At 42.8% G+C, this 25,652-nt stretch overlaps 1 non-coding gene across 1 annotated transcript; it reads right to left on the bottom strand.

Moving 5' to 3' along the window:
• Positions 1-7,090: 7,090 nt before the first annotated feature.
• Positions 7,091-7,197, bottom strand: LOC134389769 (U6 spliceosomal RNA). Its single transcript, XR_010024745.1, has one exon. It is a non-coding gene; the product is annotated as a U6 spliceosomal RNA (small nuclear RNA).
• Between the last annotated feature and the right edge of the window lie 18,455 nt (positions 7,198-25,652).

The raw sequence follows: 25,652 nt of genomic DNA, 5'->3' as shown, positions 1-25,652 counted from the left end.
TCCGTGGTACTTAAAATTCCACCACTGGCTGAGCATGCCATTGGGCTCACATACCGTTTTCTCTTAAAAATGCCGAGTGCATGTTAAGCTGTGGTCAGCTTGGACGCCTCCACCCCCAGTGCTACCATACTTTTTGCACATAGTAAATGCTTGATCAATTTTCGTTGGATCGAATTGATGTCTTAGCATAAAATAGTTCAGCAGATGACTTTCTAATCTGACATCTGGCAAGAAATGCTTCTGGAGCTAAACTCTAGTTAGGCTCTGTGGTATAATACAAAAATATATTTGGTCTTTGCACCCTGCCTCTCTTCCTGGCACAGAGCTCCTAAAACCCTTGGGATTTCCTGAGTGATAGAAGTGTCTTTTCTTATTCATAATGAGCCCCTTTCAAACACATCTCAGTTTAGGCTAATGAGGTGACTTAAGGTGGAGCCCCTAGATAGCCTCAGGATGGAGGTGGTCACCGAAAAGACCAAGTGATTAGAGGATTGGAATTTTCAGCCCCACCTATGGACCTCCCTCTGAGAAGGGGAAGAATGCTGGAAGTTAAGCTCTATAAAAACTCTTGAACAATGAGATTTGAGGGTTGGTGAACACATTGAGGTGCTGGGAAGTTGGAGGGCCCAGAGGGGGCATGGAAGCGCCACCCCCCAATACCTTGCCTTAAGTATCTCATTCATCTAGCTGTTCCTGACTTGTATCCTTCATAATAAACTAGTAAACGTATGCAAGGTATTTCCATGAGTTCTGTGTTCCTACAACCTCCTCCTTAGGTATGGTAAGCTATAGCACATTACAAAACGTGTGGAGGAAGTTGTAGGAACTCCCTGAATTTATAGTGGGGTTGACAGATATCTTGGTGGTACAGGATTTGTGATTAGCATCTGAAGTGGGGGCAGTCTGTGGGACTGAGCCCTTAACCTGTGGGATCTGCTGCTAACTCCAGGTATTTAGTGTCAGAATTGAATTAAATTGTAGGTGTTGGAGAATTGGTTGGCATGGGGGAAAACCCCACACATTTGGTATCAGAAGTGTTCTGTACATAGACACAGATCTTAGGAAGCATATTGTGGCAAGAAGGAATTTTTTTTTTTTTAATTAACCACTTCTTTTTTTATTATCCCTCCTCTGCACCCCACCATGTTTGTTAACATGGATAACCAAGAAGCACATGCAAAGTGCAGGAATGAGTTTCTAGGATAGCAGTTTGTTATTACAGTTGCTCAAAAAAAATGTGTGCTGGGAAAATAAGGAGTGTCACTATAATATACCTCCAAGGGGGAGAGAGTGTTTGTCTAAACACAGGTCTTTGTCTCTGCAACATACTACCCCACACGCCCCTGCTGCCCAAGTGAGCTGGGCTTTTTGAGTCACTCGTGATGTGTTTTTGAACACAACGTGGGGTAAGAGCTCCCGCAGTCTGTTCAGCTCTTGCTATGAAAAATACAAGCTGCGTTTGACTGAATGACAAAAAGAAATCTGTTGAGCCAGGAAGCGTAGTAAATACCGTGACTCTCTGCAAATGTGCACAGCCCAAACAGCTTTTTCCAGTCTGGAAAAATGAAGAGATTTGTCTGTGCAAAACCAGCCAAGTCTGCACCCCTCCTCCCTTTTCTACCTCTCCACCCCCACCTCCTGGCAAGGCCTCCCACCCTGCCCCAGACATTCAGTCATCAGCTTTCATGCTCTGTGACTTGCATTGCCCCAGGAAATAACATTGCCCAGGCTCTGGGGAAGTACACCAGCCTCTCTCAAGCATCTCTGAGGGATGTCTGTCTAGTTGGGTTTTGCCAGTCATCTCTGACCTTGGCCAGAGTTGGCTTGCAGCAGAGTTGTGCAGGAGGCAAAGTAGGTCTGGTGTCTTTTCCCTTGCTCCTTCCATGCTTTCTCTTCCCTCTTTAGTATTCCCCCTTTTGCTCTGAGAGAACATTTATCCCATTCCTATTTCCATAAGGCAATATTTAGAGGGAAGACTTGCAAAAGGTAAGATTGTAAAAGCATTTGCTCTAGGCTAGTATGGGGTAGAGGTGAGATGGGAAACCTCGTAGCAACTCTCAGAGGCAACCAGGTCAGGACAATCTTTGTTGGGTACGGAATTTCTATGTGAGAGGGACTTACAGGGAAAATATGAAGATATATTTGTACAACAACTATGGTGTTTCTTCTTTGGGGGTATGTTTTGGGGGGTGGTAGTGCTGACAAAGACTGTGAGGCAGTAAAGCACCCAACCAAGCCACTGGGATATTGGAGACAACAGATCCAATGTGCATTTCAATATATTGGAAAGGGCACTGGAATTGGAATCAGAATTCCAATGGGTTCGAACTCTGAAGTGTCTGATTTCATTCACCACTCTATCTGTAACACCTAGCATAAGCCTGCCAACAGCAGGTGCTCTGTTAATGTTTGTTGAGTCAGTAAATGAATGAATGAACTAATAACCTTGGATTCTCTTTTCCTTTGGGCCTCAGTTTTCTCCTCTATAAAAATATTAAATAAAAAAAAAACTTTTTTGGAGGGGGGAGGGGCGGGGGGTGGCGGGAATGGCTGGCCAGTACAGAGATCTAAATCCTTCACCTTGATGTTACAAAAAATATATGTAAAAAATCTAACACCTACTCTGCCTAGCTCACCAGATTAATGTGTGGGGGTGGGGGGGAGAGAAAGAGGGAGAGGACAAAATGTATGAATGTTCTTTGTCCTCTGTAAATGGGAATTTAAAAGTCAGTTTGTCTCAGGTGCTATGCTTTACCCTTAGTGTTTGCACTCCTTATCCAGAGAAGGGCCTGTATTCCAGAGTGTCCCCTAAACCTTTAGTTCTCCGTTCTATATTTTTTGTACTCTAAGGATAGGAGAGCACTTTAAATGCTTTTAACTGAGCAGTTTAAAATCTGAGAACAAAGATTTTTGAGGTTCTCAGGCTTGGCTTATGGCCATTGCCACGTTGGCCCATACTTGGCTCCAGAACTCTGCTGAAACTCTTCCCAGGATGGAACTTGCCTTGGTGCCAACAGCAGATCTTCATGAAGTGCTAGGGGAAATCCAGCCTCCAGATCTTTGCCCATGCTGTTTCCATTGCCTGAAACATTCTCCTTCCCTTTTACCTGTCCAATTCCAGCTAATCCTTCAGATCTGAGGGTAGACTCATTTCCTCCAGGATCCATTCTCCAGCTGCTCCCTCCCCCCCTTTTTTGGCAACTGATCAGAATGGGGATCCTAACCCTTGACCTTGGTGTTATAAGGCTGTGCTGTAACCAACTGAACCAACCTGCCACCCTCCCCTCTGTTTAAGCTTCCTTCCCCATGCCCTCTCTACTTCCCTTATCAGAGTGCTGACCCCCTAAATTGTAGTTTCCCATCACTTGCCTGCCTCCCTTTTAAACTGTGGGCCCCATGAGGATTATCACTGTGTCTCTCTTGTTCATTGATGTACCCCAGTGCATATCACGGTGCCTGATACCCAGAAGGTGCTCCATAATTTTTTTTTTTTTTTCTTCTCTTTTCTTTTTGGTGGCTGGCCGGTACAGGGATTGAACCCTAGACTTTGGTTCCATAAATACATATTGATAAGTGAATAGCAACAGTGTGTTGGAGAGGTGAGAGAGATGGAGACTGGAGTCATGAAGGTCCTCTCAGGAGGGTTTTGTATTTACTCAAGAATGAGAAACCCTTCTCCTTCTACCAAAACAGCCTGCATACAAATGAAGTATGCAAATACACACCCAGACATTCCTGCACACTCCCTGCTGTAGGCAATCCCTTATGCAACACATTTTCCCTTGCTCTGAAATTTCTCCTCTTGTCACCTTCTCCCACTCATCCTTCTAATTTCCTGTACGTAGAGAATTGCAAGACTAAGAGAATCTAACTGGCAGCAAAAAAGGTAATGCCAGGGAAAGAGATTAGATTTTCACACTTTTGCCACAGATTTTTTTCTCATCTTTCTCTGCACTTTAGATTTATTTACCATTCCATTGTAAGGAAATTCTGCTTATCTTTATTATGTACTGTTCAGGAAAATACCTGAACTTTTAGCTTAGTATGAGGTTCTGCCAACTCTTTGGAGTCTTGCCAGACGTGTCTTTTTGCGAATAGCCCTCAACTCTGTGCGTTGATTTCCCTCTTTTCTCCCTTACAGAGATGAGGAACAGAAGTTGTCTTTGAAATGCAACATTTTTTTTTGGAGGTGGGTGGGGAGAAGAGCTCCTTAAGCAGCTGGCCGGTTAGCTGAGTTGGCTAGAGTGCAGCCTTACATAATAACACCAAGGTCAAGGATTCAGATCCCCCTACAGGCCATCCTTAAATATGCAGAGTTACTGGTTGTGACTTTGTCCAGTGTGAAAGAAAGGAAGGCGTTACTTGATTTCTTCTGTGGGCAGGGAATTTTAAGTTGGCTTTAAGGTTGAGTTGATTGTGGTCAGAGGCTGAAGTGACAACTTGACCCACCCAAAGAGAGCTCTGGACTGGCCTTGCAGAATTTCACAAGACAGTGGGAGGGTTGTTGGTAAGGACCCAACCTGCAGCAGATATAGCATGATAAAATCACAGAAGCCTGAAAGTGTTTCAGGAACCCCGGAAACAGCAAGCAGTCCTATCTCCTTAGTATGCTGGTCAAGGCCTTTCTCAGTATGGCTTCATCTGACCTCTTCCTGGCCTCTTTGCCCGTACTCTGTACCACATTGCAGGTGTGCAGCACCCACTTCCTAGGTTAGGTTGCAAACTGGGGGTGCTTGGGTGAACTGGGACTGCTAGATGGATCCTATTTGGCTCATTTGGGCCTTTGCAATGTTTTTTATCTAAATCAGTTCCCAGGGCTGGCTGGTTAGCTCAGTTGGTTAGAGTGCAGCCTTGTAACACCAAGGTCAAGGGTTCAGATCCCCATTGTGGCCAGCTGCCAAAACAACCCACAAAAAACAAACAACAAAACCCCACAGAAATCAGTTCCCAAATTGGATGGCTTCATATGAAATCCAGATTTTCACTTCTTTTGGAAAAATGGAAGATCTGACAACACAGGGCTCACATTCTTCCACAACCACAATCAGCCAGAAGCGAGCAGCTGCTGCCCCTTTCAGAGAGGACTTGCTGTCTCCTGTCCCCACTCTTCCCTCAGCTGCCTTTTATCATCTTATCCCCCAGGACATTTATGTTGCCTGCAGGGGCCTCCGAAGGCCCCTGCGGTTCCTGACCTCTGCCTGGGTGAGGACCTCTATCCCCTAGGCCCTTGATACATTAAACATCCTTTCCTCTCTGCCCCTATTGGGGTTCTTTGTGCCTTCAAGGGGATAAGTTGCCTTTACATAAAGACGTATAAGGGCACAGGCTGAGGAGCAGGTAAGGACCTGTTCCTGGCTTCCCAGATAACACACTCCCACTTCAGCATTAACCTTCTGGGAATCATGCCCATGACTTTTCTTTTTTCTATTCCATTAGTGATTTTAAAAGAGGAAGTTTCAGCCAGATAAAGGGAGCAGATGGTGCTGTATCGGGCCTCCTGCAGGATAAATATTTTGGAGGAGTCAGAACTTTTCTGTGATTTGTCCCTTGTACCTGGTAAGCTTTGATCTCCCAGGTTATTGAGGAGTGTCCTAAGGAAGGAAGCAGGCTTTGCTTAACCTTGATAATTGAAATCACTGTTCTCCTTGCCCTTCTTTCATAAACAAGGAAATTGGAACAGAGCTAAGAGAAGCTTTTTCGTGCACTTTAGGAAAGAATGAGCAATGGAAAAAGGAAATTGAGAGCTTTGGGGAGTTTATAGCAGAGGAGCATTTGAGTTTGAAATAGGAGCTGGGAATCCATATGTTTGGGAGGAAAGAAAAGAAAAGAACAGCCACACGCACAGAGCTTCAAGGGTACGTGCGGAAATAGTTATGGGAAAGGGGGCAGGGAAGCCCACATGGGTCTCCCTTTATCAGACCCAGATGTTCAGGCAACAGTCCTCAAGATGCCCATGAAAGGGTCCAGAGCCTGCTGGGCTAGACTCGGTGTTTTCTTAACTACCAAGAAGTATGTGAAATCAGTGGCTGGAAGCTTTCCACTGTGAGCTCAATGACTCCCTAAGGCCCTGCTGGGGTTGTGCCACACCAATTATACACAAGCTGGGCTGCCTCGAGGCAGGACCTGGAAGTGGACAGGACTGGCTCCCTGGGTCACCCGTCCTTGCGTGTCAGCCTCTGCCAAGCAGAGGCTGCCGATCCTGCCTCTGTTGCCTCCTGCCCCAGACTAACCTTGGGATACGAGGTTAGTATACCAAGGTTAGTAATCTAGTGCTGGAAGGCCCAGATTCATCTCTCAATTCCACCTTGCATGAGTGACTTAGCCTCTCTGAATCTCAGTATTACTGTCTTTAAATGGGAAAAAAAAATTATTTGTGAGCGGCATACAAAATATGTGTGAAAGGCCTCTGCAAAGAATAAAGCATAAAACATGTTTTTTATTATTCATTATTCTTTTAAAAATTACTATGGAAAATTTCAAACATATGCTCAAGTAGGCAGAATAAACCCTCGTGCACCCCTAACCCAGCTTCAGCAATTATCAACTCATGGCTAATCGTATTTTATCTTTATCTCTACCCACTTTCCCCATCCCCAGGCTGTTTTGAAGCAAATCCCAGATATTGTATTGTTTCATCCCATTCTTAAACTTATATGGCTGGGCTGGCTGGTTAGCCCAGTTGATTAGGGCACAACCTTATAACACCAAGGTCACAGGTTCGGATCCCCTTACTGGCCAGCTGCCAAAAAAAAAAAAAAATTCAGTTGGCTAGAGCATGGTGCTGATAACACAAAGGTTCAGGGTTCAATCCCTGTACGAGCCAACTGCCAAAAAACAAAAGCCAAAAACTTGTATGACTGACTTGCTCTCTGAACCCACCGATACTTACCCAATCCTCAGGTGTCCCTTTCTGTATCCGTTTCCCTTTCTAGGGTGCCACACCTCCTATCCCCACCAAGCACCAGGTGCCTTAAACCCTCTCAAATCCATTATTCCTACAAAACTGTCATGACTTTTTTTAATTTTTAATTTTTTTATTAACACATAGTTAATTGTACATATCCACAGGGGACAGAGTTGAATATAGAAAAAAAAAATGGAATGCTTCTTGAATTTGTGTGTCATCCTTGCACAGGGGCCATGCTAATCTTCTTTATATCGTCCCAATTTTAGTGTATGTGCTGCCGAAGTGAGCACAAAACTGTCATGATTGACAGTAGCTCAAGTTGTAATCCCTGGGAGGCCTAAGATGTATTTGCATTTTATCAGGCCCCAGCATCTTCAGAGAAAAGAGTGACACTGAAACAAGCAGACACTGAAGCATCAATCCCTGGAAGGAGCAGGAAGTGTTGGGCAATTTAGAGCCCTCCAAGCCCTTGACATCAAATATAAGGCCTACAGGAATTGACTGAGGTCCTCCTCCTATTGGTGTTTTTCTTCCAGGGAAAGGGCAGAATACACCAGTGAATTATGTCCCCTCTCAGCTGCTGGTTGCAAGGGAACCAGGGCTCTCCTCTCCCAGCAGATGCTCTATTGTAGATTGACATATGTGACTGAGCTATGAATACGAGATTCAGGTTTGTTCCCAAGTCCTTGTGCAGTGGATAGAATGCAAGATCTAGAGGCCAGCAGACCTGATTAAAGTCCTGCCTCTACTATTTATATCACATAGCTTCTCTGTGCCTCAGTTTCTCTTCCTCATCTGTAAAGTGGGGGTTACAATATTTATAGTTGTTGAAAGGACTACATGAGATAATGCTGCATGCATTAGGATTCTTTTGGTAGCAAGCGACAGAAAACCCAACCCAAGATGCCTTTGAGCAAAAAGGGAATTTGGACTCTTACCTTAAGATGAAAAGTCAATGGGTGGACCTGGCTAGATTCAGCGTTCAAATGTTAAAATTAGGACTTGGTTTCTCTTTACATCTTGGCTCTATCTTTTGTGTTTTAACTTTAATCTTGGGTTAATGTGGTAACAAGACAACAGTATCTGTTCTAGCCCCTATATCCTTTTAGGTTTCAGGTCCAAAGAGATTCTCTTTCCCAAGAGTCCTAATACAAGTTCTCACTGATCCTAATTGTATTGCATGACCATCCCTGAAACAATCATGTCCAAAGAAAATGAGATGCATTTATTCATTTAGGCTGGTGTCACTGGACCCATGTGGACTGAGAGGGTTAGGGAAGGGGTGATTCCTTAAAGAGAATTGCAGAGGGTGTTGGGCATGGTTACCAAAGTGAAGGTGAGTGGGTACTGGTGGCAAAATTCTTAGTAAGTCTTCAGGTACATTATCAAAGCTCATAAAATAATGATCTTATCTCATGGAGCATTTTTTATTCCTTTTCAGATAAGTTCCACATATTTGATCTTACTGAGCCTCAAAACAGTCCTATGAAATAGACAGAAGTACAGGTATTATCTTACCATTTTGTAGATGAGGAAATTAAAGCACAGAGCGGGTGAAGACTTTGTCCACAGTCACATAGCAAGGTAGTATGGACTTTGCCTACAATCACACAGAGACATAACTGGCTCTGAATTCCCTGGCAGATCCACTGGGACTGAAAACAGGGATATATGGGGTATGGGTTAATCAAGGCCTGACATGGGGTTTGGATCCGCTGCCCAGGTTTGTTCCTGAGTAAACAATCTGGACTGGTAGCAGTCAGGTGTATCAAAGACCCATTGTTGATGCCCTGGCAGGTGGCGGAAGAAAGAACTGGTCCATAGGCAAGATGCCGGCACCCCGGGAACACTCTCTCGTAACTGATTCCCTTTACACTGAGCAGCAGGGTACAAGACTTGGTTTTCCTTGTCCCAGACAAAAATGCCAATCAAAAAAAAAAAAAAAAAAAAATGAGGGGAGGCAGCGCTAGTTGCAGGGCTGACTTCTCCCAAGGGAACTTGGTCCTGGAGCCAAAAGAGCATCTTTTGCCAGGATGTAGAGGGAGAACAGAATCCCCTGGTCAAATGGAGTGGTTTGGCCAGAGCTCTCAGCAACCTCCTAAATATTGCTGAGATCTCCAAAGAGTCTTCCAAAAAAGCACCTCTCTTCTGCATCCAGGTTCTGAACACATTGAAGAAGAAGACAAGGGAATGGCAGAGACCCGAAATACCACCTTAATTATTATGAAATCTAGCATGGAGGAGGTAGCTTAGTGTGAAAATGAAATTAGCTTCCTGGCTGAGCCTGGAAGAAGGATGGAGCTGAGCAGATCATTCTGGAGAGACATCCCAAATTTTCCAACCAGATAAGTCATGGTCAGTGAGAGTAAAGACTAAAAGTGTGTTTAGGGAAAATCCCTCTTTGTGGATACCAGAAGTAGGGAAAACATGTGACTGTGGCAAGTTATTAATCTCTTTGCACATCAGTTTCTTCTTTGGTAAAATGGGGATAGTGACCAGGAGGCTGCGAGGATTCTGTGGGATCATGTGTATAATGGTCCTGGCATCCAGTCATCACCCAGTAGAGGCTGGCTGCTCCTGTATACAGTCCCGGTTCATGGCAGGTGGCCTTGCTTTTCTCCCCGGCACAAAGCCCAGGACCCCAGAGTCCTGATGTGCTTGTGTATTGCTCTTTCTCTCCAACTGTAAAAATTCATGAGATTGTGGGTGTGTAGTGGCTTTCCACTTTCTTGGCTTCTTCCCAGGCTGTGTTCTCCCACTTGGGGGGCCGGGGAATGGCAGACATCCTTTTCACAGTGGTGAGTACCACCCCCACCCCCCCATGCCCTGTTCCAGCAGAGCCTGGCTCAAAGTTCAAAGCCAGGGTGGCTTTGTTGAATCATTTGGTGACACTGCCTGCTCGCCCGCCATGTAAGGGTAATTCTCCCTCCCACACAGCCTGAGCATCTGTTACACTGTGTTTTGTGGTGTGGAGGCTGGGAACAGGCACGCTGCCCCAAATGACCACGGTGAGGCTGAGCTTCCTTCCCCTAGGGGCTGCCCTTAGGCTCTCAGTCCCACACATAGCCCCACTCAGCAAGCTTTCAGATCTGCTCCCAGGCTGGTTGGCGCTGACTACATCTGGATTCACAACAACCTCTTCCTCCTGGGGGTTCAGAGTGTTCTTGGAAGGAAGCCTGGGAAGGGAAAGGCCTTCCCAGTATTCCCCATCCAGTGGCTGGCTGACAGCACGGAATGAGTTGCCAAGAACTCTAGAGTCAGACAGACCTGAGTTCAAATCCCTGGGTGACCTTGGGCAAGCTGCTCTCTGCTTCAGCTTCCTCATCTGTAAAAAATGTGACAGCAACAGGATCTGCCTCCTGGGATGATTATGAGGATTCAATGAGTCTAACTGTGGTGCATTCACCCCTACATCTGGCAAGTGGGAAGCACTTGAAAAATGGTAGCTCTTGACCCTCAGTTCTTGACTGTCAGCTGTGATCTCCCACCTTCCCGTGGGTGTGCTCACAGGGAGGGGGTGAACACAATCTCCCTTTGCCCATGCCACTTTCCAAGTTAGAACCCTATCATAGTTACTCTGACATGAGCAAACTGATTTGGTCAAGGACTTTGGGCAAGGACTTTGTCCCATTTGTCTGATAACTCCCATGCGTGTGTGGTGCTGGCACTTAAAAAGCGCTAAATGTTTGGAGTAAGTAAGTGAAGGATAAAGAAGCAAAGGAGTGCCTGGCGGGCAGCATCTGTTAAAGGACTGTTTCCTGAACTCTGAGCAGTTATTTCTGCCCCCTCCAGTTTCCTTCCCTCCCTCCGTCCCTCCTTCCTTTCTTCCCCCTTTCCTCTCTTCCTTCCTTCTTCAGACCTTCCTTTCTTTTTCCTAAAGGGAAAGAACTTCCTCCCATCCTTTTCTTGTAATATCCAAGCTGCAAGAGCATCCCTTGAGAGCCCTTCACCCAGCCAAGAGCAGCAATTCCTCTCTCAAATTGAGTCTGTCCCCTGACTCATTCATTAAAATGCATAGGGCATGTGACCAAACTGCATAATGATTCTCTCATGAGGAAGGCTTGGAGGCAGGGAGATACTGCCAACTGCAAAGGCAAATACTTCTCCCCAGCTGTGGATCAGGCTCATTGGCTCTCATGCCCTGGGAAGGCTGGGGGCTGCCGTTCATCTCCAGTAAATCAGCCAAGCCCTGGAGAGCTACAGCCTGGCGCAGGCTGTGCAGTCTTGGAAGCTGTGTTGCTTTGGAGATTCCAAACCATGACCTTTTCTCAACCTTCCTCTACCCCCACTTCATTTATTTAAATATATTTTTACTATATAAGTAATATACAAATACATTCTTATAATAAAAAATTCAAACATAAAAGAAAGCTCCCTTTGATAATTTCTTGATACTGTCACCCCTCTTGGAAGACAAACAACTGTTGTCATACAGCTCCTTACCTTCCAGGGACCTTGGGCTGCTCAGTGACAGTCACACCATGAAGATGATTTGGGAGCCCAAACACCCTTTTGCCCTCCTGAAGTCTTAGGCCAGTTCTCAAAAAAGCAGTCAACATTCATCTTGGCTGCCTTTTCACCTCCCTTCCTAGCAACCCCCATGTCTGCGATGTGTAACCCCACCCATCCATCCAGGCACCCTCATGCATCCCATCCCTGCAAAAGAGCTCGACTGTTCACACTTAGAAAGCAAACAGATTAACTAGATGATTCCCTGGTTAGAAATTTAGGTTTAACTGTTTTCCAGAGGCATCTGCACTTTAATATTGGAACCATGCAGAGTGAGAAAGCTATCAAAATTCAGTGACTCTCACAGTTGCCTGTCAAGCAATAGGGCCACCTGTGTTCTACTTTCAGGTGGTAAGTCTCTGTGAGCCTGCTAATTCACATCACTTGTGTAACAACCTATTCAACTAGCTGTGTGTCTTTGGGTTAAAATCATTAACTTCTCTGAATTGCGTTAACTCATCTGCAGAATGGGAATAACGATAGTACCTCCATTGGGTTGTTGTGAAGTTTAATGGGCTTATCCATTAGCACTAAGCACTATGCCCAACACATAGTTAAGATGCAAGTAATGTTAGTAGTGATCATTATCATCAATACTTTTACTCTAATCTGTAATCCAGTTCACTCATTCAAGAAGAATTTATTGAGCACCTACTATGTGCTGGGCACTGTCCATGATCTTGGGAGTAGAACGGTGAAGGAGTCAGACAAGTTTCCTGACTTCAGGGGGCTTATATTCTGGTATAAATGTACTGCACCATTCTGTTTGATAAGACTTTGTTCTCCATGGTGTCATGTGGTCCTCTCTCATGTCTTTTAGTCAGGCAAAGGCACTATGATTGCCCCCGTCATACAGGTTTAGAGGGAGAGTTTACAGAATTAAGCTGATGAAAACAGCTATGAACAGATGAGGTACAACTTTATCTGGGGTCTCTCTGAGAGCAGTTGCAGTGCTCTCTCATGATAGGCACTGATGATTTGGGGGTGCAGGGGTGGGGGGCATATAAGCAGCTCCCAGAGCCTTGAGAGCCCTGACCCACCAGCAGGAGCACAAAAGAGAAACAGGGAAGTTAGTTCTCTCCCTGATGTCCATCAATCAACTGGGCCTAACAACATGTTCCTGTGCCTGGTGTTAGCCTTGGGAGACTGGAGGAGACTTTATCTTAAGGAAAAAGTGCTTGTTCTAGCCTGTGGCCTGAGGGGCCCAGCCATGACAGCAGGCAGCTTAAGCTGTCTGAGAGCACTTCCCCCTGGACTCCCCACAGAGAGGATGGCTAAGACTGTAAGCTCAGTGACCAAACTGCATGGTCTCTGGGTGGTGCCTGGAACTCTCAGCTGGAGAGAGGTTCACTACACACACCCAGCATCCTTCTAGTCAGGGCTGGGTGGGGCAGGGCTAGTCTTGTCTGAAAACACCACACACAGGAACTGGATGTCTGTCCCAGGGGAGATGGCAGGGACAGGCCTGGCAACGACCAGGAGGAGAGGGAACTGAGGGTTAGCCACTGCACAGAGAGACCAATGACCTTAATTTGCTGGGCGAAGGGTGTTCCCTGACCCCATCACAGTGACAACTCGCCCCTACCCACTGACCCCAGGTGATAATTCTGAACCTGCAAAGCAGCACATGACTAATGAAGAGCCAAAGGTCCCCATCTCCAAAGTTATCCCCATTGGGTCAACTTTGCCCAATTCTCATGGAAACACACACATAGCCCCTTCCCTTCTTCTGTGTCCTTTATCCACCCTCTCTATTAATGCCCTTCCTAAGTATACCTCGTGCCAGTCCCAAGAGTAGGTTTTTGTTTTCTTTTTTATTGAATTCAAGTACACAGGATTATTCATAATCTTTTTTTTTTTTTGGCAGCTGCCAGGGATCTGAACCCTTGACCTTGGTGTTACAAGGCTGTGCTCTAACCAACTGAGCTAACTGGCCAGCCTATTCATAATCTTTGATTCATGATATTCTTTTGTCTTCAGTAGGACCTTGCACAACCTGCATCTGGTTATTTGTTATTTATCTGTTTGTTTATTTGCTTACAATATAGTGAACTCACTGCAAATTCTTCCCTTGTATTCCTCCCTTCTATCACTTTGCCTTCCCCACCCCATCCTGAATCTTAAGTTTACCATTCCTTTCTTTTTTCTAAAAAAAATTTTATTTCATATATTTTCCCAAGTGGAATGTTGTTTAGATTTGTTGTTTTTTCCTTGCTTAAAAGAATATCCTGCTGTATATACCCTTCAGGGATGTACTTTTTTCTTATATTATCTTACTAAGATTCATCTGTACTGTAGCATATAGCTATGGCCCATTTGTTTTCACTGCTATATTATAGTCTGCTCTGTTATGATTCTTGTATATTTATTTATTCTCCTGTCAATGGACATTTAGGTTGTTACCAGATTTCCACTACTTTAAACATGCTGGGCTGAACATTCTTATATATGTCTCCTGGAAAGTAATGTGAATTTACCAATTTACAATCCCACCAACAATGAACATATAAAGATCCTATTGATCCATACCCTCTCCAATAGCTGGTATTATCATATTTCTTAATTTTTTCCAAATGTAAGGGTATTAAATGCTATCTCATTGTCGTCTCTTTGTTTATTGACTTTCCAAATATGATTTCCAATGGTCAGTGGTACAGTGGTGATCACCCTGCAAGGGGGCTGTGAGGATTTAAGGCAGCACAGTATGCTTGTAAAACCTCTCCCAGTTGGAACATATCACTGTCTTATTTAACTCTAGGTCCCCAGTATCCAACATCATGCCTGGCACCTCATCATTATCATCACTGTCCTCATCATAACAACAACAATACCACAATAATTATAGATAACATTTATTGAGTGCTTATTAAGTGCCAAGTGCTAGGTTAAATAACACCTTTACTTTTATTATCTCATGTAATCATTCCAGAAACCCTATAAGGTTGGTTCCGTATTATCCCCATTTTGTAGATGGGGAACTGAAACTAAGTATCTGTCCCAGAATCACACAAGCAGTAGATGATGGAGCCGGGATCTGAACTTTGGCATCTGACACCTAAGTCTTTAACCATTATATAAGTGCCTAATAAATTCTTGAATGAAGTACCTTCACCTACGCATAACCACAGGCAGGGTCCAATGCCATGGCACTTTTACTTTTTATCTCCTATAAAATATGTTTAAAATGCACCCGTATTTTGATTAAAAACAAAGCTTAAAGGATTTTCAATTTTACTCTAGTCAAATGTAACTCATTTATTTATAATTGGTTATAATTTCCCAGCAACCATCTGCAGACTTGAGAACCCTCACTGAGAAAGAGATCTAACCTACAAATTGTTCTCAAATATCATGAGATGTTTATGAATTCCTCCTGTACCAACAATTCCCCCAGCCCTGCTCTATTATTTTATCTTATTATTCATACTTATTATCTCTAACATACCATATAATTTACTTATTATTGTGTCTATTATTGATCCACAAGGGCAGGAATATTTGTCTGCTTAATTCTGTCTAAATATTAATTTGGTTTATCCTTATGTATCCCTGTTTTCTATAACCATGCCTACCACAGAGAAGCAGCTCCACGAATATTTGTTGAATGAATGGAATAAACGTATGCTTGCAAGAATGAATGAATGAATGGAGTGAATCAGTGACTAAATCAATGAATACTAAATTGAACAGTTAATGAAGATTGACTATGTTATATTGATTTTGTGGTTTTATTTTGGAGCCAACTGTTTTTTTCAGGTTTCAGACTTTTCTGTAGGCCTGTAGAAAATCTGGGAAGCCAGAGATTTTGTGTCTATAATGCCTAAAGGATAAAACCATCCTGACCTTAAGACCCGAAACGTTTTGTTGCCTTTTTCTTTATCTATAAACTAACAACATCAACAATGAACAGCCTGCCTCAAGTATGACTCTGACAATAAGGCAGACCACATTAAAAACAACAAAACAAAACAAAACAAAAAACTCATGGCAGCTTTAAGATAGCAATTTTCCTAGGAATCTACATTGGTTTCCAGGCCCAATGCACCCTGTTACATATGCAAAATATCTGACATTTGTGCAACAGGTCCTTAACCCCTGGCTGTTATTCTGATTTCCAAACTGGGGTACACTAGATAAACACAGAAATCAGGAACCATCCCTCCTAGTCAAGCGTCTGTGGCTCAGTTCTCAGAGCTGGGCCAAATGAGTAATTATAGCTTCCCTCTGTGGTGTGCAGGCCAGGAGGCTGATTTAATAAAGGAAGCCTGCTGTCTGTCTCCAGCCTGGCTCTGACTCATGGAACTAGGGAGTCCCAGAAGAACTACCCGCAGAGGGTGGTGAGCAGCTGGGGGTGGGAGGTGAGGGTGGCCAGCTAGCAAGGCCTGGGCTGAGAGCCCCAAGAAGGAGGAAACTCCCTGCTTGACCGGGAGGAACCTGCAGCTGGAGCCAGAGGAAGTGAGGCTCAGACAGAGCAGCTGCTGTTCCAGCAACAGCAGCAACTGCCGAACCCTTGAAAGGAGGCTCTTGCCGTGTGGACCCGTAAAAAAAAAATGGGTTAGTAATTTTCATATTCAAAATTAATTTGGGGAAACAATGGAATTGCCTCTGATAGGGATGGTTGCCTTTGCGTGATATACCAGTGGCTTTGGTTTCTTTTAGGGTGCCTGGGTGGATGAAGTCTGCAGCAAAGAGCAGTCTGTTCATTTGGTTTCTCACTTTGAGAGGGAGGCAGCTAATTAGGTCTTCACAGCCGCAAAGACAGTCTGAGCCGGGAGTGGTTTCAGCCACACTGACAGTGACAGCCTGCTTGGGAGTGGATTTGGATTCCACCTTAGATAGGTCACCAGAGGTCATTTTATCCTTCCTTCTGTCTCCAGAAGCTTCTTTGTCCACCTCTGACAACGAGCCCGACAGAGGCAACTTGACCTCCTCCTCCAGGTCCCGCATGCAGCGAGATCCTGGCTCCGCCCCTCCCCTTCTCTTCCCGCTGAGTCACACCCCTCCCGGTCAGGTGATCCTCCCCTGGGCCCTTCCGAGAGCACCTTGACCTATATTCCGAACTCTCCATTACAGCAGATAGTAATTGTCCTGGGAGAGGGCCCGCCAGGCCAGCGGGCATGGTGCCCTGGCCGCCCTGGGCTGCAGACGAGGCGCTCCTGGCACCGGGAGGGGGTGCTCCCACTTCAGAACGTTCGAGAGGCCTGGAAATGGAAAGTTAGCAGGCTGGAGGCTGTGTGAGGGGCGGGGGCAGTGGGGGGTGGCGAGTTGAGTCAGCTGGGAAAGCTGACAGCCACTGGGAGCCGCTTGCGTCCTCCCCTCCCTCTCTGGCGCAGGCAGCTCCGTGCCAGGCCCTGCCTGAGCAGGCTGCTGGGGATGAAGTGGTGAAGGATATATGCCATTGTGGCTGGCTGATACTGCTGTCCACGGGAAGGGGAGAGGTGAGAAGCTATGCAAATATGGCATAAACCTAGGTGATTCATCTGGAGAATGTGAGCCGAAGAAAACTCTCCCCCTGACAAGGAACAAGTTCCCATCCCCAAATTATCCACAAAATGGCCTCTATTTATTTGTCTGAGGGTTCATTGTGCAGTTGCTGCCTGTGCAGAATTTGTGTTCTCTGAATGTGAGGATAATGGAAGTGTGATGGGAAAGGGGATTAAAAAAGAAGTGTTCAGAGTCAAATTTTAAGCCCCATCCTTGGGCGTCAAGCATTTAAAAAGCAATTATTAACTGAAGTTCTCAGTTCCTTTTGAATTAGAAAGGGCTCTAAATTTAGAGTCATTCTTTAAAGCCCAGCTTTACCAGTTAGTAGTTCTGTGACCTTGGCAAGTCTGTAGGCCTCAGTCTTTGATCTGTAATATGCGAATTTTAATGAGACCGTGCTGGTATTACATCAGATGGTATGAGCATTAAATCAGATGATGTACATAAAATATTATATAATAAAATTATATAATATAATTATTCAAAACTATATAACATTTTCTCTAGATGGTTAAAACATGCCCCCTTCCCTTCTGAGAGGATTATTGTATGTATGTGCTCAATGTGCCCATCATCGGAGAGCCTGCCTCTGGATGTTTACAAGTGTAAATAGAAAACTGTAGCCTCTGGCTACATTATGATCTACCACATCTAACAAACAGCTCCATATAGCTTGTTTACACACCACCCACTTGTTAGTCATACATCATTTTATTCCTTTAAATCAAGAAAAGCTGTGTATTTATCATAATTTGAATAAAAATCTTCAGATTGGAGTAAAGCACAATTTTTAAATCAGGATGTAAACTTATGAAGTTACTGCCTGGTGCACAGTGACTACTAAATGGTAGGGTAGATGCAAGTTAAACGAATAGAAGGAAAGAAGGGAGAAAGGACAAAAATTAGGCACCTATAGGAACAGAGCTGGATTTACCAGGAAACTTACTATCCTTAAACTTTAGGGCCCTTCACTCACATTCCTCCCTTCCAAAGCCTTGTATCTAATTTTTAATTCATAATTATGTATTCCTTTCCTAAAGAGAGTCTCCAGTATTGTACACAGTTTAGGTCCCACCACACCTGGGTGTGCCCCCTGCCCAGGAGGTCTCTGAGAGACCCAACCTCAGTTCTTATTTAAGATTCCTAAGCACAAATGAAAATGCAAGATTGAGGGGAGCATTTCCATGCGGTCTCCACCATGAACTCCAAATCTGAAATTTGCAGAAAGATCCACTGGTAGGCCAGACAAGGACAATATCATAAGGAATGGAATATGGAAAGAGGGTGGAGGTCAGGAATGCACAGAATTATTGGACCAATTCCAACTGACTTCCGGAATCCACTCTGGTTCTTTCAGCGCTCTTTCCAGAAGGTTTGCATCTGGGTGATACTGGTTGTACTCCATGAGGCAGTGGAGAAAGCAGTTGACAATCTGGAACTCTCTCACTAGTTCTGGTTGGTCTTCACTAGTGCTTACTCACTAACTAGTTGTGTAGCCTTGATGGAGTCTCTCTGGGCCTAAATTTTTCCACATTTGGGATATGTTGTAAGTGATTTCAGAGCCCCTTGCTTAAGCTTCAGGAGAGCAGGGATCAAAACTTCCTTGTTCACTACAGTATTCCCATTGTTCAGTACAATGCCTAATAGTAATTATTATTATTATATTATCAGCAAAAATTTCATGTAATGCATATAGATGAGAAAACTGAAGTACAGATCCGTCACATAAATTCTTTAGGTCACCCAGCTAGGAAATGGTAGAACCACGATTCAAACCCAAGCAGTCTAGCTCCAGAGTCCCTCTTCCTAACCATGACACTCTCTACCCTCAATACATGTCTTTTAAATTAACAGACTTTATGTTTACAACAATTTTAGATTTACAGAAAAATTGTGCAGATAGTACAGAGAATTTGATGAATGAGCAAATCAATGAATGAAGTGTCCCTTGATTGAGACCAATTCATTACCCAAGTTTCAGGGGAAGGGAGCTCATCCTTATGAGTTCTCTATGTGCCCAGCACTTTATGTGGGATGCTTTACTTAATTGTCATAGCCATCTTGTTAAATAGACAGCATTAACCCCATTTCGCAGTGAGGAAACTAAGGCATAGGCTAGGGGACTTACCCTGGGTCACCCACAACAGATGGGCAGATAGGGATAGAAAGTTCTGATCTGCCTGATCCTAAAGATCACATTTGCTCTTCTGATTGAAAACTTCATAATTATCATCTAAGGATATTTTATCTTGTATATAGTAGCTTAACACTGGTCTCTAGTGCCTTATAGTTTTAAAAATGCTTCCATCACAACAGCCCAGGAAGGTAGGTGAGGCAGCTATTACGATTCCATTTTATGGAGGGGGCTACTCAGGCTTAAAAAACTAAGATCATATGACAAGGGTTGACGTAGAGTCAGGACTGAAACACAAATATGTCGACTTCTTGCTCCAGGTCCCTCCCTTCTCACCAAAGTTCCCCTCTGGTATAAACTGCTTCATTGCACAAGATTCTTGCTGAGCCTGCACAGAGGAAACACCTCGTTTGCTATGAGTCCTCAAGAGGCTGCTCCTCTTCCCAGGGGTCAGCCAAGGGAATTTTTCTTTTTTTTTTTTTTTTTTTTTTTTGTCTTTTTGTAACCGGCTGCACCGCGCTCAGCCAGCGAGCGAACCGGCCATCCCTATATAGGATCCTAGGATCCGAACCCCCAGCAGGAGCACTGCCGCGCTCCCAGCGCCGCACTCTCCCGAGTGCGCCACGGGGTCAGCCCCTTTTTTTTTTTTTTTTTGTCTTTTTAAATTTTTCTAAAATCTAAGCTTTGATTGCTTTTAATTTCTCTCCGAAATGTTTGGAGGAAAAGGGTGAACTCTGACATTTTCTTTTTACCCCATGTATTTAACCAACACAGGAGTTGTATTTCAGTTAGAGAAGGTTGTATCTGGTTCTGATGGCATGGCCAGAAACAGCACTGCCAATGTTGGAAATCCATTTCTTAATGGCAGCAAAGACAAGATTTCCACTCTGCACTTGGCTGTCAGGCCAACATAAGTATACTTCTGAAGCAAGGAAATTATCTTGGGTGCTTTTCCTTTCTCAACAGCCTCTAGCTGGAGGCACCCAACTCATTACCTTAGAGCAGGGGTTCTTTTTTTTTTTTTTTTTTTTAAGTTAACATTTTTATTTTGAAAAAAATTCAATCCTATAGAAATGGTGCAGGAAAGTTACAATTGACTCCCTTCTCTATACCTCCTAGATTAAGAAAGGCTAATTAATTTTTAAAATCTTGTTTAATATAATTTTATTTTTCTTTAAAATATTAATTTTATTTATTTTGAGTAGGAATTACATTTGTTTAGTTCAAAATTCAAAGGGATATACAGTGAGGAGTCTACCCCAAACCCTGTCCCCTGTTATTCAGTGCTCTTTTTAGAAGCAGCCAATAATTTCACTTTCTTATGTATCCTTCCAGAGATATTTTATATATATACAAGAAAACATGGTGGTGTGTGTATATTCTTGTTTTATCTTTTTTTCATGATGGTATACTCTTAGTCCACAGCTTAACTTTTTTTTTCCCCCTCTTTGGAGGATAATCAGCAAGGGGAACTGAACCCTTGACCTTGATGTTACAAGGTGGCACTCTAACCAAATCCAACTGAGCTAATTGGCCAGCCTTGATTTTCTCATTTGAAATCATTCTTATTCATTTCATAAAGGATGTTCTCATTTTTAAAAGTGATTTTATTGTATTCCATTGTATGTGTGTTCCACAATTTGGTTAACCAGTTCCCTAAGATGGTTGCTTAGGTTATTGCCAAACTTTTAGCAATACTAACATTACTGCAAAGAATAACCTTGTATGTGTGTTATACTATAGGATAGTTTGCAACTTTTAATAGGGACTGGAATTGAGGTTCTGCTATGAGGCTATGTCCACGAAGTTTCATTAAGTTCAGGTACTTACAAGGAGGGTCATGCCTTGTCTTAACTCTACACTTCTTTGATATGGGGGTTGATGACCTAATCTTCTATGCTCAGGGTCTTAAATTTTCACTGGTGATATCTCTCTCTGGTCACAACAGTGATAAGAACTTTTCTGAATAGATAATTTTCCTATGTTGAAGTGATCTATTTCTCATGGTTCTCCCGTGCTTCAACTCTGCTCAGCATGTTGGTCAGTCCAATACAAATGGCACATGTGTTGCCATCATGAATGTAGACTGGTCTGGAATCCATCAGTCAGTTTGTGTTCTGACCTTGATGCCAGGTTAGAATACTTGAACCAGAAGTTCAAGCTTCATGTTTGTATTTGGGAAATAAAAGTTTCCTAAGTGAATTGTTTGGAGAATTCAAAGAAACTTAGTAAAAAGGCATAAACACCAATGAAAAAATGATAAACAGCTATTTCCCAAAGGATAGCTGGAAGGCAGTGCTGTAGAGTTAAGTAGCCAGGAATGTCTTCCTCTTCTTTCTCAAATTAGGACTTATTATATGTATTTACTATGACACATTTCAGATAAAAAAAAATTGAACCCTATCATTGAGCTTCTTTAGCTCAGAGGAAAAGAAGAAAGGTTCATAATCTATTTAAAGATGCATCTGCCACAGACACACAGACACACACACACACACACCATCATACATATGGTGTGGTTATAGTGCAGCATTTTGAAGGAAAAAAAAGGTCATTCCATTCAGCATCCTGCTTCCCAAATGGCCTACCCTACATCTATTCTACATTTTAAAAAAGGAGGAAGAAGAAGAGGAAGGATGTGTCTTATCCTTGAAAATATTTGGGAAAGGAATGTGTATGTTCAGTGCTAAAGATATATACACAAAGGAAAAACAACATCAAAACTTCTCAGCTACTTCTTTAAATTATGTAGTCAATCACACAATCCAGAAGTTCTACTTTGCATCTGACTGTTACATATTGAAATAAATATCATCTTGTTACCCGGGCTTGGGCATGACAAGTTCATTTATTTAACAAACCTTTATTGAGTACCTACTGTAGGCCAAGTACCATCACAGCACAGAGGATGTAGCAGTGAACTTATCCTGTGGAGCTTATGTTCTAGTGAAGGGAGAGAGACAGTAAACAAAGAAATAAGTAAAACATAGTATACTATATGGTGCTAAGTGATAGTGAGAAAAATAAAGTAGGGAATACTATAGAGTGTGGGGTGGAGATAGGGGGGCCACAATTTTAATTTCTGGTGCTTAGGGAAGGCCTCATTGAGAGAGTAGCATTTGAACTAAATCCTGCAAGAGTGAAGGTGATTTAATAGTGGTCCATCATGTAAAGTAATAAATCTCCTTTGTAGTATAATTTGAGGGTGAGGCTTTTTTATCTCCAAAATGTATTTTATCAACTAATCATGATCTCTAAAATTCTATTATTAGCAATACACGCTTTTAGGTTAAAATGCTAAGATAAAAATATACAGATATGAACTATTAAAACCTCTGTGTGAATTGGTGTATCTGATACTTTTGTAAGTTTTAATATGGGAGGAGATTAAGGTGATTGAACAAGAGGGGATATATGTGGCCATAACAGATCTTGGGAAGTGCAGGCAGGAAAAATATGAGATGAGAACCTGGACTGCCACTGCTGGAAAGCAGGACTTAGCTACTTCTTAAGAATTGCTCCTATTTCTCATAGCATGCGCATGTTGCCCAGGCCTGGTAGTGATCCTGGGGTTCTCAGCCAGTACCTCTTAACCCTAGTGCTGAGTGAGGTGTACGGGGGTGCAGGAAACAAGCTACTGTGTGGTTTGATGATATATTTCTGGGGTGGGGGAGTGGCCTAGGAGTGTTTGGAGTTGTACTGCAGGTTGTGGTATAAATGGGGACTCACAGGAAAGCAGTTCTGAGACTCGTAGTCCTACTAGTCTGTGGTTGATTTAATAGCCCTCAGAAAAATAAATGCATCAGGAAATGCTGAAAGTTTGCTTCTTAATCAATACGGGAAAGCAATATTATTTATGATGGCATTTGCCTCATCTTCTGAAATTAGATTTCAGAATTGTCCCCTCTATCTGTATCCTAGGTTTACCTTTGTTCCTATAAATTCAGTTCTCAAAAATGCTTATATAGACATAGTTTTAGATCATGGGTCAACAAACTCAGATTCCTGCAGAGACCAGACAGTAATGGACACAAGCAGGTATAATGCAATAGGGACTGGTGGGGAGTGTGACAAACTGGACTATGCACACCTCTACTCAACTCCTGGGGTTGTTATCTATTGAGTATGAGAGTTCAATGTTGCTAAAATTTCTCATTTTTCAGCAGAAGCTGGAAATCTAAATTTTTAGGCAAAGTATTCTGATTTTTTAATGTTGGCAACTAATTCAAGATAATTAAATATACTGTGCAAGGCAATATATGATCTCTGACATAAACAGATAATTTTGGTATAGCACAGAACATGATAAGAAAGGTAGGTAAAGGAGGGACATCTGATCATTCTGACAGTTTGAGAAGATAAATTTTTTATGAAGTTGACCTCTTTGCCAAGGTTCTGCCTCACCTATTTAACCAATAGGTTATTTTGGAGAAACTAGTATTGTCTGAGCAGTCCTGGTGGAGGAGAAAATGCTGAACTGAGAAGTCATAGGCCTCGGACCTAGAGTCAGTTCTCCGACAAACTTACTGTGCAACCTTGGGTAAATCCTTCAGCCCTTTGAGCTTTAATTTCCTTATCTGCAGAATGTGGGGGCTGGACTTAAGAGTTTTCAAAATGTTCCCCTCCAAGCCCAGGAAATCTTCAGAGATGCCTGCAAGGGGTGGGAAAGTGTGGGGGATCCCAGGGCTTGCAGAAGGGCAGCTCAGCCTTTATTCTATTTTCTCTTTGGGGCTTCTGCTTTCCTGTGTGTTACATCTTGGGCTTCTGCCAAAAAATCTTTTTAAAAAAATCTTTTGAAGAACGAGTTTCCTTACTTTCAAAAAAGTTTGAAAATCTTTGGATTACTTGGTCAGCTCTAGTGTAAGGTGTTAGTTATTAACAGAGGTTTGCAAACTCTATGAGGCCTGCAGCTGATCTATATATGTCTTTTCTCTATTTGGCTAATGTTGCTTGTCTGCCTACAATTCTTAGTAGCTCTAACTTCAGGCATAAATCAGTAACCAACAAATATTATGGGAAGATTCTGACACATTATCAGTTCAATAGCTTGTTTGGGAGAATTTTCTTTCTTTGTTTTGGTGAACAGATGTGTTCTTACTTCTGATATTAAGTTGCTCATAGACAATGTAATCATACAGTAGTTCCCTCTTATCTGCAGGGGATAGGTTCCCAGACCCTCAATGGATGCCTGAAACCTCAGATAGTACCTTTTCCTATACATACATGCCTATGATACAGTTTAATTTATAAATTAGGCACAATAAGACATTAACAAGTAGCAATAAGGTAGAACAATTAAACAATATACTGTAATAAAAGTTATGTGGATGTGGTCTCTTCCTCTTTCAAATATCTTATCATTCTGTACTCACCCTTCTTGTGATGATGTGAGATGATAAAATGCCTAAGTGATGAGATGAAGTGAGGTGAATGACGTAGGTGCTGTGACATAGCATTAGGCTACTACTGACGTTCTGACAATAAGTCAGAAGGAGAATCATCTGCTTTTGGGTGATCCTGGATTATCAAGTCATGACGATGTCCATGGTTGGGTGTCAGGAGCAGACGATGTCCATGACTAATGGCTGGTAGTGTATAGAGTGGATATGCTGGACAAAGGGATGATTCATGTCTCGGGCAGGGTAGTATGAGATTTTATCACGCTGTTCAGGATAGCACAACTTAAAATTTATAAATTGTTTATTTCTTGAATTTTGCATTTAATATTTTCAGACCATGGTTGACTGTGGGTAACTAAAACCGCAGATAGAGAAACCACAGGTAGGCAGAGACTACTGTATTTGCTACTAAAAAAACTTTCCTGGCTTATATGATTTGACAAAATCTATCACAATGATCTGCAACTTCAAGGTGCTCTGCCACTTGAACAAGTCTGAAAATTATTCAACTGGCTTTGAAAAATTAGCTATAATTTACTGATAACTTAGTATGTGATGATTTTATATATATCATCTCTAAGATTCAGATTATTAACCCTGCAAAGAAGGAAAATATTTTTGTCTCCGTCTTACTAATAAATAAGGAAGCTAAGGCTAGGTGAGGTTAAAGACTTGCCTTGACCACACAGAATTCCACCTTGTACCTGTCCCAGCAGAATCTCAACCAGACTACTTCTTAGGTTGCTTCTACTTTTGAGAAGTCAGGTGGCAGGAGGTCTCCTGTTTTAAGCTGTCCTAGCATCAACTGCAAAACAACTTTCAACTTTCTAGATCCTCTTATCTGCTGAAAATTACTTGAATGAAAGTTTGTTAACTCACTGCTGTTCAAGTCTGTTGCCCTAATCTTAACTGATAAGAGGGTCCCTGAATTTAAATAGTCCCCTCCATGGCCTGGATTTCTTCAGAAGAAATGAAACAACTTTAGATCTGAGGGTGAAATCGACTTTGGGGAATGAATAAGTGAATTTTTAAATGTTTTTCCTGCACTTGGCTGAGTTTCTCCTGCTGCAAAGGAAATTGCTTTTCCTATTGGTTGATCTACCTGCTAGTCTAATGCATTCAGTTTCTCTAACGGTGGGTATGTGCTGAGAGTATGTCACAAAGCAAGTATTGATTGTGGACTGTTTTATTGTTTAGTACTTTGCTGGACACATAGTAT

The sequence above is a fragment of the Cynocephalus volans genome, chromosome 10 (assembly GCF_027409185.1).
Source record: "Cynocephalus volans isolate mCynVol1 chromosome 10, mCynVol1.pri, whole genome shotgun sequence".
In the NCBI taxonomy this organism is placed as follows: domain Eukaryota; kingdom Metazoa; phylum Chordata; class Mammalia; order Dermoptera; family Cynocephalidae; genus Cynocephalus; species Cynocephalus volans.
The sequence above is the reverse complement of the archived record's forward strand: the minus strand, read 5'-3'. Positions and strand labels throughout refer to the sequence as shown.